This window comes from Pyxicephalus adspersus, chromosome Z, assembly GCF_032062135.1.
Source record: "Pyxicephalus adspersus chromosome Z, UCB_Pads_2.0, whole genome shotgun sequence".
In the NCBI taxonomy this organism is placed as follows: domain Eukaryota; kingdom Metazoa; phylum Chordata; class Amphibia; order Anura; family Pyxicephalidae; genus Pyxicephalus; species Pyxicephalus adspersus.
The window spans coordinates 78,689,719-78,699,263 of record NC_092871.1 but is presented as its reverse complement, the minus strand read 5'-3'; positions in this window follow the sequence as shown (position 1 = coordinate 78,699,263).

Sequence of the window (9,545 nt, the reverse complement as noted above, 5' to 3'; positions counted from 1 at the left end):
GGAAGAGGGGGGGGGATCAAAGAGGAAGAGGGCGGGGGATTGAAAAGGAAGAGGGCGGGGGATCGAAAAGGGAGAGGGCAGGGGATCGAAAAGGGAGAGGCCGGGGGATCAAAGAGGGAGAGGCCGGGGGATTGAAGGAGAGTAGTTGATCGAAGAGGAAGAGAGCGGGGGATCGAATAGGGAGAGGGCGGGGGATCGAAGAGGGAGAGGGTGAAGGATCGCAGAGGGAGAGGGCGGGGGATCCAAGAGGGAGAGGGCAGGGGATCGAAAAGGGAGAGAGCGGGGGATCAAAGAGGGAGAGGGCGGAGGTTTGGAGGTCCTGGACTCAGGTTTGGGATAACCAAGGACATCCCTTGAGTGGTCCTTTTTCATCCTGTACCATAACTACTGCTTTTTTTTAGAGTTCTGACCATAAAGCTTTGCTTTTACTTGACCTAAAATACACAAAGAAAATATAGATGAAAATATAGATGAAAAAATGTAACAACACAGAGTAAACATATTTTTATTACCAATGTTTTAGTGAACAAAGCTGCACAATCTGTGAGTCTTAGAGGCAATCATGGCATTCGGCAGCTATGTGGTTAAGTCTTCCCAGCTGTTTAGAGTTTTGAGCATAGCCTATAATACTTAAAAAGCTGGAATGAGAACAATACAAAAACCTTAACCAGAGCTAGAAAACTTTTAATATAAAAAAGCAACGTAAACACCACTGAAATAGGCTGATCTCCAGGCAGGAGTCCATGTACATACATATACCCAAAAAGGCATCAGAACCACTGTGAACTTTAACAAGGCTCTTATATTTCCTCTCAGTTTGAGCTTTTTTTTAGTCATTTTAAAAACGCTGTACCTTAGGTAGCCTGTCCTTTAATCAAACAGTCATTTTGAGCCTTTTAGTTCCACTGCAAACTATTGGTAAAGTGCATCATTGTTATTATAAGCAGCTGAAAGAGAACCTGTCAAGACAACATTTGAAAGCTGCCAATAAGGTTTTTTAAGGTACATACTCTCAATCTGTCACCATTATCCTTGCTCTAGTATTTAAACTTGAGCTACAAGCATCAAACAATGTATTTAGGAACAATAACTTTGTGAATTTAACAAAAAAATTAAAATTGACAAACAATTTGAAGTAAATCATTCCACAGTGAGGAAAATAATCTACAATTAGTGTAAATTTAGGATACCTGCTAGTTTGTCCAGGTAACTTGAAACCGTAAATAAAAAAGTGCATACATCTATAGTCAAAATGAGATTGCACCAATTATAACTATGAAGGAGGTGTGTAAGGAGAAAAAAAACTTTGCTGTTCAAACTTTACATTAAAGCAAGACTATGAATACTAGACCTCCTAATGAGGTTAAACACATAGAGACACTGTTCATCTTGAAATTCCATGTGTATTTGCTGTAACAACTAAATATATACACGAGTGTTTTCCTTATTTTTTAACATTTCATAATAATAATGATTGTTTTTACCTTTGTAAGACATTGTTGTGGTAATACCTATTTTTTTTGGGATGTTAAACTGCCAAAAAAGTTCAATATGTGGTTTATGTTGTTTTGATAAAAAAGCAAGACTAGTGTTGAAGGTTAGCCCTTAAAAAACAACCTACTGGTAACTCATGATTCAGAGATAGAGTTGTCTGGCCACAGTAGACATGTTGGTCTCAAACCAATGACAACATTTCAGGAGAAGAACCTCACACCAACTATGAAGCTGGAAGATAAGTTGGCTGTTTTAAGGTCTGGGCAGATTGAGTTAGCTATACATTCTGATCATATCAAAGTGTCCTGCTAAGAATGTGAGGCCATCTGTTAGAAGGTTGAAGGTGAACTAATAAATATTCTTTCAACATGAAACTGATCTAAAGCACACTAGCAAATACACCAAAGAATTGCTCAAAAGAAGAAATGTAGGTAAAAATTTTGCATGGTGGGGTGACAAATTTCACTGAAATACTGTGAGTATGGTGGGCAGCAGGGCTGGATTTCCCACATAGAACACCTAGACTTTGGCCTTGGGAACCATAACCATTATGAGGCAGCATTAAAACATTTCTGTGACCAACTAGAATCTTCTTCTGCTGGATGACTGGCTCTACAGTCCCTCTCTCTCCTATCCCCTCTTTCACCTCCATCTCCACCTCTCTTCCCTTTTTCCATTCCTTTTCTCTCTCCTTCTCTCCACATTCCCATTCTCTGTCTCTACTTTGCCTTTTCTCTCTTCCTTTCCCCATTCCCTATCCCCCCCCCTCTCGCATTCTTTTGTTCAGGTAGAAAAGCTTCCATGTTGTGTTTTGTGTGTTTCAAAATCAAAGGCTGTTCTTGGCTGGGGCTGGGAAAAATGCTAGCTAACTGGCCTGGGGGCAGTTACACAAAATGAAAGTAAGTTCTGCTAAAGGGAGCAATGATAGTTTTCTGAGGTTAAGGTGCACCTACTTTTTCCACAGAACACCATTATATGTATTGTAGATTTTTTTTTTTATAAAAGATGAAAAGGTAAATTTAACTTGTGTTTCTATTATAATATATATCAACTTTATGTGTAGGCACTGTTTAAAGTGAAACTAAAGCTCCACTTTGTATGATCAGGCAGGTCATTATTGCAGAAAGGGACCGGTGATATCCCTTCTGCAATAATGCATTTATTTCCCCTTTGGAAGGATTTCCCATCACTTCTTCACTTGAAAAAAAAAAAGGAAAAATTTGCCCAACAGAGGAACAGACTACCATAATTAAAATAATATACAAAAACAATATCTCTTTCCCACTTTGCTTACCTTCCCCCTTCTTCTTCCGGACCTATATATAAACATTTTCAAAGTGGCTAAAAATCTGGTTTTTCACCTAAATGGACATTGAAAATATCATTCCCAACCCTTGATGGTTCAGCCCTCCTAAATTCCTATAGGGGGCCAGGACAAATATTTATAGTATTCAAATACACAAAAAGAAACAAATAGAAAAAAAAGAAACATAAAAAAATAAAATAAAAAAATAAAGACCCCAAATCACTGCCTTTAAGTAGAAGAATGGATGTTGGGTTTGTCCAGAGAGAAAGGAAAAATTTTAGGGCCATTATTTAAGTTTTATTCCATACTAATGAGATGTAAAAATGTGTCATCTGTGGAGTATATTGTATATCATAGTTTGTTGCTATCTCAGATGCACACACACACACAATTTTCATGCTTGACGTGTTTGGAACATATTTAGTTAACATGATCTTACACTAAGTTTTACAAAAAATGTTTGTGGATACTACAACTAATTTGAGTATATTTTTACAGAAAATGTAAGTTTAATGAGCAGTAGCATTGTGTGACGACAATACATCCAATTACCAACTCAACTGTATATGATGGGTTATCTGTTCACAAAATATATAATGTGTGTTTCACTTAGACAATATGCATTTTAGAAATGATGATAAAAAAAAGCCCAGTAGGGAAAGGTTCAAGTATGGTCAGTACCTGCATTACCAAGATCTTTTTGGTTGGGGGTCATTGCCATAAGGATAATAAAAACCTGACAGACTGCACAACTCCCCAATCTATAATTTTTTTTCATCCTGCTTTAATTGATTGTAAAAATGACTACTCACCCTACAGCACTCATGACAATCAGTCCTTTAGCATACAGGACCAGTTTTCGTCCATTCCATGCTTTGCTTGCCATTAAGGTGTATTAGGGCTGATTGTGGTCGATGTTTGGAAATCCAAATCTGGTTTCGTATATAGGACTTCTAAGGACATAATTTGAGTATTGCATGATTTTAATAATGCTATTTTGGCTGGACTAATGCTGGAGCACCAACTTTACAGCTTTGCTTCTACTTGACCCCGAAAAACATAAAGAAGAAAATATATATATTTCCACACACAGAAAATTGATTTTTATAGTAGGCCTAACAAGCACAGAAAACCTAGTGACATTCTAATGAACAAAACTCTGTGAGAATTATGGCATTTGACAACCATGTGGTTATTATAAAGTCAGGCCTGCTGTAAAAATTTTAGAATGGAACCCAATCCTTTAGAAACTGGTAATGAGTAAAGAATAGAAGCAATGTAAACACCGTTGAAATTGGCTGATGTCCAGGCAGGAGTTCCTGTACTTACACACCCTAAATTTTTTACAGCTTCAGGACCACTGTGACTTCATCATAGTAGAGAATTGGAACTATCAGTTTTCAGCCGATTGATATTGCCTCAAGTAGTCTCTGGCTCTTTTTACTCGAACAATCATTTGGAGTTTTATATTTTCTAGGCAAATAACTTTTTATGGTTTATCAATGTTCCCCTTAACAGCTGAAAGAGAACTTGCCAAGACACAATTTGAGAGTAAAATGTGTGTTTAATTATGCAAATTTTAAATCATTCATCATTGTGCTTTCTTTAGTATTTAAACTTAAGCTCCATAATATTATCTGCTTGCTGCTGCAACAACAATTATTCTCACTTCGATTTTGCTAATGTCCCCTGCAATTTACAGCAGGGCTTTCCTTGTGCCGGTCCCAACCCCGGTAAGTGCCGGTAAACCCCCTTAAATACAGTCTGAAGGCTTCTACCATCATGGCACAATGTCGGCCTATAACCAATACAGAGCATGTGTGGCAACCCAGTGAGCGCTCCAACACTGACACGCAACCTTCTGGTCAGCATTAAATCACACGTTCTTGGGTGTAATTTGTATAGGAATTGGCATGGTGTCGTTTTTGTAGTTGGAGTCAGATGCATAGGGTGGCGGCAGCATTTGTTTTTCCTCAACCTATAGGTACATTTTTTCTGTCGTGGATTATGACATAGGGGTCTAAAATTTTAAATGTGTACCTGGGGGTCATGGATTTATGGCATCAGGTTTTATGGCTGGAATGTGGACCTGGGAATTTTGAATTATGGTATGGCAGTCCTAAGGCTGGAATGTGGACCTGCGGGCTATATGGATCATGGTATGGGAGTTTTAAGGTTGGAATGTGGACCTTAGGTTATGGCATAGGGATCTTATGACTTGAATGTGGACCTGAAAGTTAGGGATTATGACTGGAATATGGATCTGGAGGTTGGGGATTATGACCTGCTTACATGAACATGAAAAAACTGTAACGATTCTGCAATTTACAACAACATTTCTGTTTAACTTTGCCCACAGTGTAACAAAGCTCATTGTGTTATCCACACCCATGATCACTGTAACCACATCCATAAATTGCCATAGGCCCCGCATTTTCTTGAGAGACTCCTAGGCAAGCAGAGGTTGCTAGGCTATAGGACACAAAACAAAGGGGAACCACTGTCATCAGGGCTCATAATAATAATACATTGACAGAAGATCATACACTCCTACATTTTATTACAAGAAAAAGTATTGTAGTTTGGTTTCCATCTGGAGCAGTGGTTGTCAACCTTTTTGGTCCCGCGGACCACTAAAATCACCGTCTCCCGACCGCGCATGCACATGGAGCCGGGTGTCACTCAAAGGGGGAGAATCCTCCCCCAGAGTGAAGTCATTATGACATAACCCCGCCAACAGCCTAGGAACTGTACAGAAGATGTGGTCTGCAGTTTTGGCTGGTGCGTCCCCCCAGCGGGGTCCTTCTCCTGACCCCACTCGGGGGTGCACTGGCCAGAGCTGCGGACCACCAGTTGGCGACCGCTGATCTGGAGGGAATATACGTTACTTTCTTTCACGTATGGGGACACAGACTACAATAAAAAACATATCTATTTTTTATATTAACCAAAAAAATATGTTTTGGCTGGAGTTGGGCTTTGACTCTTTTGCTGCTTCCACCTTTTTCTTGCAGCAGTAGAATAACCATCATGTAAACAAATTCCCAACAACAGCTTTTACAAAATCAAAGTGGCTGTAAACCTGCTAGATCACTTATATGGACATTGAAAGTTGCACCCCCACCACCACCCAGATGGTTCAACCCTTTCAAGCTCAAAAAACTAAAAAAAAAAATGAATTAATGAAAAAAAAAAATAAATAAATAAATTTGTAAAAAGAATAGAAGAATATATATATATCTACAATGTAACATACATGTATACATAAGAGATGAGAGAGAGATGCACAATAGGTGTTGAGTATGGTAGCGCAAGTGAAAAAGCATCAATATATAGTCAATATTTAAACCCAACCTTTTTACAAAAAATTGTCACTTATGTTTAACCTGTGAAAAGACCTCAATCCATTCACAGAGCCCAGCGAGTCTCGGCTTCATTATTTCCTCCTGGGTTTTTCCTCACATCACCTGAACTTACACTGTGCATGTGCAAGACTGAGTAATGTTTTTTCCTCAAAATGTTAAAAGAAAAACAAAAAAACAAAACATCACAGCCTGTTGGAGTATGTGACGGAACTATCCACTGGAGGCTGTGGGTTTCCATTTAAGTCTTTAATGCCACGGCAGTAAAGACACAAGCGAAGGGCTCCCGCCCCCAAAAAAGTAAAAAATAAATAAATTCCAAAAAAACCACCTTTTTATATAAAGTTAAAAATAGGTTCACTTTAGGGTTTATTCTTATGAGCTGTAAAATATGGACTATGCACAATATTGTGTCTTACAGTTTGTTGCAGTTTCATAGGCACACAGAGTCTTAGGGCTGGGTATGTTTGGTATCTTATTTATTCAACAAGCTCTTACTTTTAAATGATACAACAATGCAACCAATTACCAACACAATCGTATTCTACGGGGTCACTGTTCACAAAATATATAATATTTTGGGATTCCAAGTGTTTCAGGTGGAAAATGAACTTTTTAAAATATGAATAACAAAAAAAGCAAAAAAAGAAAGAATTAAGTGGGAAAGGTTTAGGTTTGGCCTGTGTCTGAATTAACAAAAGCTTTCTTGGGTTGGTGGCCGTTGTCATTAGCATATTTGCTAATGAAAACTTAGACTGCAATAAAGTCTTGACAGACTGTAAAACTTTATTTTTAAAATGTTGCTAATGTTCTGCTTCAAGTGGTTCTGAAAATGACTGTTCACCCCATTATCAAAGCACAGAATGTGTGACCACCAGACTTCCGACATACTGGACCTGCCTCCATCCACGCCATCCTTTTCTTGCCATTATGCTGTAAAGTTATGAACGCAACCTATAATTCTGTTGATTTTAATAAAAATTCAGAAGCCTAAAACTGAGGAGAAAAGCTTTTAATGGATACAAAAAAGGCAACTCAACTGAAATGGGCTGGTATCCAGGCAGGAGTCCCCTTATTTACACACCCCAAAGTTTTTATTACGTTAGGGCACTTTGAATGTTAACAAAGCCATAGGATTTTCATTACAGTAGGTGCTCAGAACCTGTAGTTTTCAAACTGAAGTGGAGTCTGGTCCTTTACTTATACAATTTTATAACTTTTTATTTCCAAGATTTATTTGTGGTTTATCATCATTATCCTAAACAGCTGAAAGGGGACCTGTCAACATGTAGGAGTTCTTAAAACTTGTTTTAAATAATGGATGACCTAAATCAGTTACCCCTATCCTCTCCATAATATTTAGGACAAAACTCCAAGGCAAATATCCTTAAGCTCATGTACAGCAGCACTAAGACAGAGAAGGGCAGTTCATAATCATGCCACTTATCCATATACATGTGATGATAACGACCATGCTTACAGGAAGAGAGATGGATAATCTGTTTGTTTCTGCTCTTTCATTGTCAAATTATAAATTTAGGAGCGGGGAGAACTAGCTGCCAAGCTCTCAAGAATAAATAGTCCAGACACAATGCCATCTGCTGGTGTGACCTAAGAATAAACATTTTTTAATGGAATTTTCAGTGCAAAAAAAAAATAATTGGTTTTCATGTCAGTGCAATAACATGTTTTTTTTTTTACTGCTACTCGGTGCTTTCCCATGAATTGGCATGAATTGAAGGGAGGTCTATCTGAGCTCAAGACAAAAGAAATCTGACAGGGTACAAAAACTTATCCAAAACCATAAAATGTTATGCTCTTGAAAAAGAACACTTTTCTGCTCACCCACCAAAACATTAACACATCAAGTACCTTATGCTTCAAGAAGTCTAAACAAGCTCAGTAATAGTAATTGATTCCTAAACAACGTTATCAGTATTACTAAATTTTTATCTGGGGTCACTTTTGCTTAGTTGGGGTAGCTAAACATGACACAAAAGGAATCCACCACCCAACTATGACATGATTAATAATAAATTGTAAAATATGCCAAGAAATAGGAAGCCAAAATGACTTAGCCCACTCATGATGGGAATACCAAATCTAGGAGTTACCACTTGCCTTTCTATTGTATTCTCCACATGGTAGAATTTAAAAATCCAACACAGTGAGTGTGGTAACCCATTGTATTGACCACCAGTAGGTCTACAAATCGGGTCATTCATGAATTATCACTAATAAAGTGTGGCAGAGCACCATCAAAGCCCACATGAAATATCTGCTAACGTATATCTGAACCGCAAAAGGTATTATTTTTTAATCTATTAGTCTTTAGATGTGTTGGCTGCAAAATTTTTATGTTTTGATCCCAAAACCATTTGTAAAACATGTTGATCTTGCAAGAAATGTTGTGAAATGTTCTTGCCACTTCCTTTGAGTTGAAGCACAATGTTATCTTTCTTGTGTAAATTACTAGTGTTTCTGGGGAACTAGCAGACCTATCATCAATTTATGATGATAGGGCAGGCTAACCCTTCTATATAATGAAAAATGCAGGGTTATACATACATATATATATATATATTAAGGGGAGGACCCTTCCCTGTTCATTTTCACCACTGTGGCATTTACAGCAAGGCGCATCACCCAATTTCGCACCTGCGTAGCGCAAGATTGGGTGACATCACCAAAAGAAGGAAGAAGATGCCTGGTATCCAGCTAGCGCCATGAAGGAGGGAGACAACGAGGGACTGATTGGACCAGGATCAAGGAGGTATCAACAGCCTTCCACCTGTAAAGGTAAGTCCTATTTTTTTTTTTAAGGATAGTTCTGTTTTATGTAAAAAAAATATATACATTTCTCTACATTCTCCACATGCAAGCGATAAAATGAACAGTTATGTGTTTTAGCACACACAGTATACAAAAATCTATACACTTTTCCAGTAATGTTTGCTAGAGTGCTCATCACCTTTTATCACTCCACAATTTGCAAGTAATTGCCACAAATAGGAAAGAATGGAGTGTATCATGCACTATCCATTAATCGCTAATGATCGCACATTAGGAACTGTAGGCATCTGTCTATATATTGCAGAGAAGAGGAGGCTGTTCCCTGTATAATTATTTACCACACATCGGTAGGTCTAGTGATCTTGTAGAAGGTTATTTACAGGCTATCACAATATCCTAAGCCAGGTTATGAAAAGAAAAACTAGGAAATGTTTAACAAAAATGTGATCCTAGAAGGCAGGTGTTATTTAGGTCACCAACTGTTGTGTCCATTGTCTGCAACAATAAAACTTTACCCTTTCAAGGTGCCATATTTGTACGATAGATAGCTACTACAAATATCTGCATGTGTAGCAATCACTAGTCATTTA